General features: G+C 44.5%; 1 protein-coding gene across 1 annotated transcript in view; it reads right to left on the minus strand.

Moving 5' to 3' along the window:
• Window positions 1–9450, minus strand: part of ppargc1b (peroxisome proliferator-activated receptor gamma, coactivator 1 beta) — a gene marked incomplete at its 5' end in the record, with an annotated part of 94509 nt that overhangs the window by 84247 nt on the left and 812 nt on the right. The window lies entirely within an intron of this gene.

Genomic DNA, 9450 nt, shown 5'->3' on the forward strand with positions numbered 1-9450 from the left:
ATTTGGAACAATGTTGCACTGTAATATCTACTGTATTCCAACTGTGTTCAAACTGATCCTGATGGAATTGAATCAGAATACGATTGAATTGGACAGATTGGATTACACAGTGTACTGCAGCTAACTACATGTAAGTAAGTTACTGTAAGTCACAGTTATAGTAATAGCTGGCTATTGGGAAATAATGCCTTGTTACAAACAGTGAGTCAACAACTCTCACAGTAAGAGACTGATGACTACATATAGTAGCGCACAAGCTAGCAAGGTTTGTGTGTGTCTCTGTGTGTGTGTGTGTGTGTGTGTGTGTGTGTGTGTGTGTGTGTGTGTGTGTGTGTGTGTGTGTGTGTGTGTGTGTGTGTGTGTGTGTGTGTGTGTGTGTGTGTGTGTGTGTGTGTGTGTGCGTGCTAAGCTTCATGTCCATACTAGCCTGAGCTTGCCTTCTCGTAGGCACCTGGTTGCCAAGGCTGTACAGTAGGCTGGCATAGGTGTGTGTAAGTGGACATTTGCGTGTGTGTGTGTGGTGGGGGGGGGGGGGGGGGGGGGGGGGGTGGCAGTACAAAGACCCCATCAAGCCCTCTGTACCTTGGTATTTTTCCTCTAACCCTTTGTCTGGTTTACAATAGCACCCTGGAGAGTTGACCTGGCCCTCATCATCAACACACACACACACACACACACACACACACACACACACACACACACACACACACACACACATGCACACATGCACGCAAACACACACGCAAACCTGTGCCCTTGTGGCAGAGACAGGAGAAGGGACAAGCCCTCATCTTGTCCATGCCGCACACACACACGCACACACACACACACACACACACACACACACACACACACACACACGCACACACGCACAAACGAACACACACACACACACACACACACACACACACACACACACACACACACACACACGGGTGTGGCAGCCAGCAGCACAGAGTAAAGTAATTGCTGGTAGAACAGACTGCAGACATGGTGTCAGCTGTATGACATTGATCTTCAGAATGAAGCACCCTGACCCTTGACCCTTACGTCTAGCCAGACGATCGTAGATCTCTGCCTACCGATATGGCCTGACTATCTAAATTCAATGTGGTTGCTAAAACTGGGTGGATTTGGAAACAAATTTGGAAGCAAAACTGCATTGCAGCAGAACCAAAGAACCAAAGGAGGTAGGGTGCTCCTTCATATTGGGATGGTGATTATGCTTTGTGTTCCCAGCAGTAAGCGTACAGTAGGGTGTGCTTGCAGCCTTTCTCGCCGCTGTTGAATTTAGATGTCATCAGACATATAGACAGTATCGGTAGGTGGATATTTCAAATCGTGTGGCTACTACAGACTACGCTGACCCTAACTACATCTACTATACTACTACTACAACTAATAGTGTGAGTGCGTACGTAGGCGGGCGAGAGGACGCGTGAGAGACAGAGGGTTTCTAGTGTGCCAAGATGCCTGAGAGAGGAGGAGGAGGAAGGAGAGAGAGAGAGAGAGAGAGAGAGAGGATGTGTGTTCTACTCCTATCTTTAGCAGACTACAGTGTTTGGGCCAGGCAGTGAAGGAGTGATGATGGAGCCAGTAGTTTGGATGTCTGCCCAATCCTCCATCTAGACTCTATCCAGCTACTAACCTTGTCGGCCCATCTGCCTGGCTGGCTGGCTGACTGACTGACAGAGTTTGATTGTCAATCAGATTGTCTGTCTGTCTGTATGTCCGTCCACTTAACTCACAAGCCTAGACAAGACACTGCATACCAGTCAATGTAACCGTAAATGGAGAGAAAGAGGAAGACGGAGAGAAAGAGAGAGACACACACACACACACACACACACACACACACACACACACACAGTGAGAGAGGGACAGGTACTGTACAGCAGCGAATGAGGGGGTCAGGCATTGTAAAATGTATCCTTTTCACAGGTGCAATCGTCCAATTCATCCCCCATTCTCGCTGTTCTGTCAGTCACTGCACTTAATGCACCGCCCCAGAAGGAAGGAACCGTTTAGTGTACAACATTTTGTACATTTTCACCTATAATTACATTCCCAAAACAATAGCTGGGGACCCCCTGGAACCCCCTCAAGGACCCCTGGGTGTCCCTGGACCCCACATTGAGAGCCAGTGTCCAACAAGAAGAAATAGAGTAGCTTCTGGTTTCCTATACACAATAAAGTCTGCAGTGTTCATTTAACTCCAGGAGTGCAAATGGGCCTATAAGGGTTCATGTGGGTAAATGTTACACTCTCAGATTTAAATAAAAATTGAGAAATGTTCTGTGCAGCCTCCATAAAGATTAGAACTATTGCAGCAACCTAGCACAACCTGGATGATTCTACAAATCCCTTGCTTATTATAGCTTAGATACTGTAGGATTCCCCCTCCTTCAACCCCTGACTCTCTCTCCTGCAGGTGTTGTTCAACACCTCTGCCTGTCAGAGTGTGTGTGTGTGTGTGTGTGTGTGTGTGTGTGTGTGTGTGTGTGTGTGTGTGTGTGTGTGTGTGTGTGTGTGTGTGTGTGTGTGTGTGTGTGTGTGTGTGTGTTGTGTGTGTGTGTGTGTGTGTGTGTGTGTGTGTGTGTGTGTGTGTGTGCGTGTGAGCACAAGACTGAGAAATAGCCCACCACTCATGTTGACACTATCAATATCACAACAAAGATGTACATGTGGGCTGCATACAAACATTCCAGTAGAGGTTAGTTAAGGACTGTTACGCACCCGCTCACATGCATACAGTACACACAAAGACACACATGCACACAAACGTCCTGCACATGTTTAAGTACAGTAGTACGTATACATGTGTAGATTATACAATGCAGCGCTAACTAAGCCCCTTTTGCACTTTGTCGTATAATGGTGTCAAATGCTGGAAATAGCACATCTAAACGCTGCGGATCATTTAGATCTGCAATTTTCCACGTAAATAATAAGCACTAGTGTGGAGTGTGATGGGCTGCCTATGTTAAGCAGAAACTCAGTGTTTAAACACCAAGAACAGAGCTACACTACAACTACATGTGATCATATGTCCTGACAGCTGCACAAACACACACAACTACTGTACACAAACACAAACACCCGCATGCGTGGGCTGTATAGAAGCAACAGCATCAAACCCCCAAACGACAATTTGTCAGGGTCTGTGTGAGGGGGGGGGGATGCTTGGTGGGGACGGAGAAAACCACAGACAACAAGGTTGAAAAAGAAAAACAAACAAACAAAAAAAACGGATGACACCGCAGACAAAACGAAGGAACAGGAAGTCACTCTTGGCATTCAAATATTTAATCTGTATTCCAGATGTGTGCTACTGAGCATACAGCCTGGACAGCCAGAAGAGAGGAGGTGGCATTTTGTCATCCTCACGTCGTCCCACATGGGGTTGAGTCACAGGAGCAGCGGCTGCCAGGCGTCCGCCAGCCTGACACCACAAATCTATTTTCATATAAATTAAGATGCTATACGAGACGAGGCAATGAATAGCAAGCAACTGTCCCCCCCCCACCACCACCACCGCCCCCAACTCCGTCTCTCTCTCCGCTCTCATCTCTCCTTCTTTCGAATGTCAAACATTGTTACAATTTTCTTTCATCTCACTCTTCTTCATCTGCATATCTCTCTCTCTCTCTCTCTCTCTCTCTCTCTGGAGCCATCATGCATGTGTACACACACTGTTGGTCCACACACAATAGGAGCCGTTTGGAAATCACTACTGTGCAAGAGTGTGTGCGTGTGCATGCGAGCATGCGTGTGTCACATCATGACACATTATGTCACCTTAAAATCTGTTATTTTCGGCGAGAGTAAAGTATAAATTAGACTTCAGTGTGAGAGAGAAAGACAGATAGAAAGATGGAAGGATGGGAATATGGTTCCTTCCTCTGCTAAGTCCCATGGGACGCATCATCCTTCCGGCTCACAGGCTCATGCCACCGGGGACTTGCGGTTGTGTGTGTGTTCTGAAGCTCAAGATGCTCAGTCACGTCTCAGTGTGTAATGATAGTGTGTGCGTGCGTGCCTGCATTCCTGCCTGCGTGCGTGCGTGTGTATGCGTGTGTGTGTGTGTGTGTGCGTAAGGTGCTGTTGCTATCTAGCAAACTGTGAGGCAGGTGAGCGCCTATCAATAATTAATTACTTGGTGATTCATCATCTGCGGTGCTCAAGCCTGCTTGGCATCAAAGGTTACCGCTAGCTAGCACTCAATACACATACCCATGTTGCTCACGTACACACACATACACACATTAAGTACTGGCCTAGGTAATGGCTACTCTGCAAAATCCTCAGCGTTAACTTAAATTATAACTGAGGATTTCACTGTGTGTAGTCCACATATGGATCATGATTGCATGCGCGCGCGCACACACACACACGTGCGCGTCAAATCTAGTCATTACATCAGCAGTGAACAGCCTGCTTTTTAGTAATATGACTAAGGGCACATCAGTCCATCTATAATCAGTTCGATCAGTGATTACGACCACATCTCTGTCTGTCTCACTGATTTAAACACTTAAGACACAACATAAGACTTAATGGACGGAAAGGATGGAATGACACAGTAAAACGCTGCGTGTCCCAGTCATAAATAAATCCATACTGTGTGCTTTAAGCCTGCATAAACCTACACAATCTATTGGCTGTCATGTCTTACTCTTTGTGTGTGTCAGTTCAACACAGCCAAGACTGACTTCCTTCCATATATAATTTAGATATAGATGTAAGAATAATCACAGAAAAACCTGTGTGTGTGTGTGTGTGTGTGTGTGTGTGTGTGTGTGTGTGTGTGTGTGTGTGTGTGTGTGTGTGTGTGCCCTAGCCAGTTGGAGGGACAGGTGAGTCATTCTGTATCAGAGAAGCTGAACACATAGCACTGCAGTACTCTCTACATCACGACGCAGACAGAGAGGGAGAGAGAGAGAGCGCGTGTGTGTGTGTGTGTGTGTGTGTGTGTGTGTGTGTGTGTGTGTGTGTGTGTGTGTGTGTGTGTGTGTGTGTGTGTGTGTGTGTGTGTGTGTGTGTGTGTGTGTACGCGTGTGGAAACAGGAGAGATGTGAGAGGCCACGGATGAGAGCGAGTGGGGGGTAGAGAGAGAAAGAAGGAGTGGGAGAAAGAGGGAGTAGGGGGAGAGAAGAAGTGAGAGAGGGGGACAGGGAATCATATGGACAAAAAAGGAGTGGAAGAAAATGTTGGGGAGAGAGAGAGAGAGAGAGCGAGAGCGAGAGAGAGAGAGAGAGAGAGGATGGTGTAGAAATTGTGAAAGAAAAATAGAAGGATTAATAATATTTAAAAAAGATTGCTCCATTTTAACACTTGCAGAGTTAAACGCCACCAGGTTTTACTGGGTAGACCTGGCTGGCGGACCGGTGTGTCTCCCTATCAGTCTGTCAATCTGTCTGTGGACGTAGTATAATTGGCAGGTCAGTCTAAATGTAGTCAGTGAGACTGCATGACTTCCGCTGGTAATGTCACAGCTGACGGCCCAAGCCAAGATCAGACTGACCGCTAAGCTAGAGGACACACACACTCTCACACACACACACACACACACACACACACACACATACATATACTGTATATACATTACAATTTACGCTGTGGCCTTTTAGTTCTCAAAATCTTCAACAAGATGCATTACAACCAATAATCTGAGAAAATAGCGGAAAATGTCTCTTAGGGAACAAGGCACAAAGCATGTGTACTAAAAGATCAATTGCCCAAGCTTGTTTTGTTTTTTTTTCCCGAGAGTTACAGACACGTAAAGGCATTGAGGGCTTTATAAATGTCTACATTTGCTGGAAAATATTAAATTGGAAGACCCCTTCCCACACACACACAGAATCCAGATATGGCTTGTGTCCTGTTATAGAAGTCCATGGTGATTATTGGTTAAGGCTAAAGCCTGAAATGGTCGTCCGACGGTGTCCCGTGCTGAAAATAGACACTTGTAGATCTGCTTTTTTGGTGTGGTGGGACACCATCGTACAAGGGAGTATAAATTAGGCATAAGTAAGGTCCACTGATCTCCCTGGGGCCAATCCTCTTGACTGGCGCAGAGTACCGGACAGGCTTGCTTGACCTCAACCGAGTGATCAAAATAAAATAAAGAAATGTCAAATAATCTGTATTATTTTTATTTCACTCTGTGGGAGTAAAAATGGATTAAGTGCCTAAAAGCAAACGGGTAAAATAGGCATTTACACATATACAGTGATTCACTGACATTCTTTCTTACATAGAGACACTTATGATTTATCTCAACAAGTCTTTAACAAGACTCTGGCAGTCACAGCGGAGATTGAACTTGTGACCTGTCACCTGTCTGTTTTGGGACAGTGGCTATAAATCCAACAAAAATAGCAGATCTACAAGCTCCCAACACCTTGCCATGCCTCGCCACCTCGTTGCGAGCTTGTAAAATGGGTATTTTTGAGTATATGGTGCTTAAGTGGTTATGTTATTTATGTGGTTCCGATGCAGATTGTGCTTTACTCAAATACTAGTGTACAACATATGGTGTTAAAATGCAAGACAGTAGACTAGACGTTTCAAACATGATCTTTCATAGGATTAGTGTGTGTGTAACTAATTATGACCCTGACACTTGTAGCCTGCTCTTTACAATTGCTTGCTTGTAATGCTGGTGGTCTTGGAAGCTTGAAAGTGCTGCGGATGCACTCCAGTTCATATTATCAGGCTGCTAGAATAATGTAAATGCTAGCGTGTTATTACAATGTGCATGTGTTATGTTACAACACAACACACAAATTCATGCTTTGATGACAATGTGATGTGTTGACACCGCAAACACGAATGCATCTGTGCTGGTGGTAACGTTTGAAAAGTTGGGAAGATTGATCGAATAGGCCCTGGGCTGACATGAGCCCTGCGGTTTACATAGATTGTATTGTTTGATAAATACCGGGGGACACGCGACTCCCCAGCCTACACGCAAGCATCATCCACACATTCATGTGGAAAATGACATTGTTTGGTGTCTGTACTGTAGGCTATTTACAGTAAAAGTACAGCACCACTGAAGAGCAACCAGGGGATTGAGAGAGAGAGAGAGAGAGAGAGAGAGCAAGAGAAGCGGTGTTGCCATGTCAGCTTATTATAAGCGAGTTTGGGCTAGTTTTTCGGTAAAGTTGCTTGTAAAAATTGGTAGTTGCGGGTTGCGTTTTTTTTTGGGCTTGTTTCTAAAGTGTAGTTGCTGCTTATTTGGGGCTTGTTTCCTAAATGTTGCTTATACCAGTGGTTCTTAAACATTTTCATGTCAAGGACCCCCAGATTAATATGTATTTGTCCACAGACACCCCTTCCCCCTATCTGAAAATATTCAGTCCATCTGAAAATATTTAGTGCACCATACAAGATTAGTGTTTTGTGTGAAATTTTCCACCCAAAAAAAATATAGCAGATCTACAAGCTCACAACGCGTCACATCGCGATGCATTGTGAGCTTGTAGATCTGCCATTTTCAAATAGCCGTCGCCTATAAGTCGCTTACTCGCTTCTTTTGGGCTTGTTTTCATAGACCTGGTTACTCATTTTTACTTAAAACCTGTAAACCTGTGATGTGACAATAACGCTGATGCTGATTTCTCTCGCAGAAGCTGGCAACACTGAAGAGAAGCAGCAGCAGTCACATGATGCATCCCAGAGAGGGAGGGGCTGCTGTCACTCACTAGCCTACGTCATCGCTACCTCTCCTCCCACTACTACGCACAGAACAAGCACATGACTGCAGCAGTAACCCCAGTCACGAGGACAGTCACAGCGTAGTATTACAATGACCACAGAGAGAGAGGGAGAGAGAAAGAAAGAGAGAGAGAGAGAGAGAGAGAGAGAGAGAGAGAGAGAGAGAGAGAGAGAGAGAGAGAGAGAGAGAGAGAGAGAGAGAGAGAGAGAGAGAGAGAGAGAGAGAGAGAGAGAGAGTGTGTGTGTGTGTGTGTGTGTGTGTGTGTGTGTACACCACTGACCGACCAAACCTAATCGCCCTTGTGTAAATGTTAGCATATTGTGTCGTTTGTAAAATAGATAACCTATAGGCTATGCAATTAAATTATGGTACTGTAACTGTACCTGCATGTAGAAAGTGGGAGTTAAACTGGCCAAACAAATGACAAATTCCTAAGACATTTGTGTTAGTGAAGTCATCCCTAAACCTACCTCTAATATAAATAAAAAGTATATGAAAATATTGCTATAGCCTCGCAATGGTTAAAAAAAAATAAGATTTTTGGTTTATTGAAAGCATGACTATGTTCGGATACTTTTATTGTGTGCTGGTTTTTATTTGTTGTTTTAATACAACAACAAAAAACACAGCTAGGAATGTCAACTTCTTTGCTTTTTTGTTTGTTGTGTGTGTGTGTTAATTAAATAGACCCCAAAAAAATAAATGAATACAATTGAAATGGCATTTACTGCTTTGCATTAATTGTCGCCGTTAATCTGGGCAAAATACAGCATGATGCATCGGATGAGACACGAATGAATTGCATCACCACTCGTGGCACCGCCGTACGTTGAGACATAGTGTCACAATTATAGTAGCTATATATGTTGAACATTACACTTATTATTTGAATGTGGCGCACGTGACTGCTGGGAATATTAATAGCCCACAGGCTGGATAACGCATGCGCGCGCGCGCGCGCGCGCGCGCATACACACACACACACACACACACACACACACACACACACACAAACACTCTTTTCTCTCTCTCTCTCTCTCTCTCTCTCTCTCTCTCTCTCTCTCTCACACACGTCAAATAACCTGCTTAGCTCCGATCAACTGTGAGTCTGTGACCACCAGAATGTCCCTGAGATTTTAGAATCGAGCATTATTATCGAAGAGCAATCATCACAAAACGTAATCCTGTGTCATTAATATGAAGGAGAAAAAAATACCAAATATAAATGACATTCTATTTTTTTAATATAATTATGAATCAGATTATAAACTGCAATCCGTGCGCATTCTGGTGAAAATGTCCATAATCTGAGAATCAGAAATCACTCATGCCTGTGTAGAACGTTACAGTTCAGCCGTACAGTTCAGATCTTTACAATGTAGGCTACAGTAGGCTATGCAATATGCATATTGTGTTTTGTAACGACCAGAGTGAGTTACGCAAACGCTTACGAAGACAGAAAAAAACGGGGCATAACATTGACACGTTTTCATCCTCTCTCTCTCTCCCTCTCTCTCTCCCAGTCCCTTCTCCTCTGCGCCCGTGAGAGAGAGAGACAGAGAGGGAGAAAGAGAGACAGAATGTTCACCAATATCTGATCAAGGACACATTATTCAACTTTGTACCCAGAAAGACGCACGATACGGACTGCAAACATCACATTTCTTTATGAATGTCTTTGATGAGCCACCCCTCAATTTGCCTTATTTACAGTGGTAGATTAAGAA

This window comes from Gymnoscopelus microlampas, assembly GCF_963454915.1.
Source record: "Gymnoscopelus microlampas genome assembly, chromosome: 18".
Classification (NCBI taxonomy): Eukaryota; Metazoa; Chordata; class Actinopteri; order Myctophiformes; family Myctophidae; genus Gymnoscopelus; species Gymnoscopelus microlampas.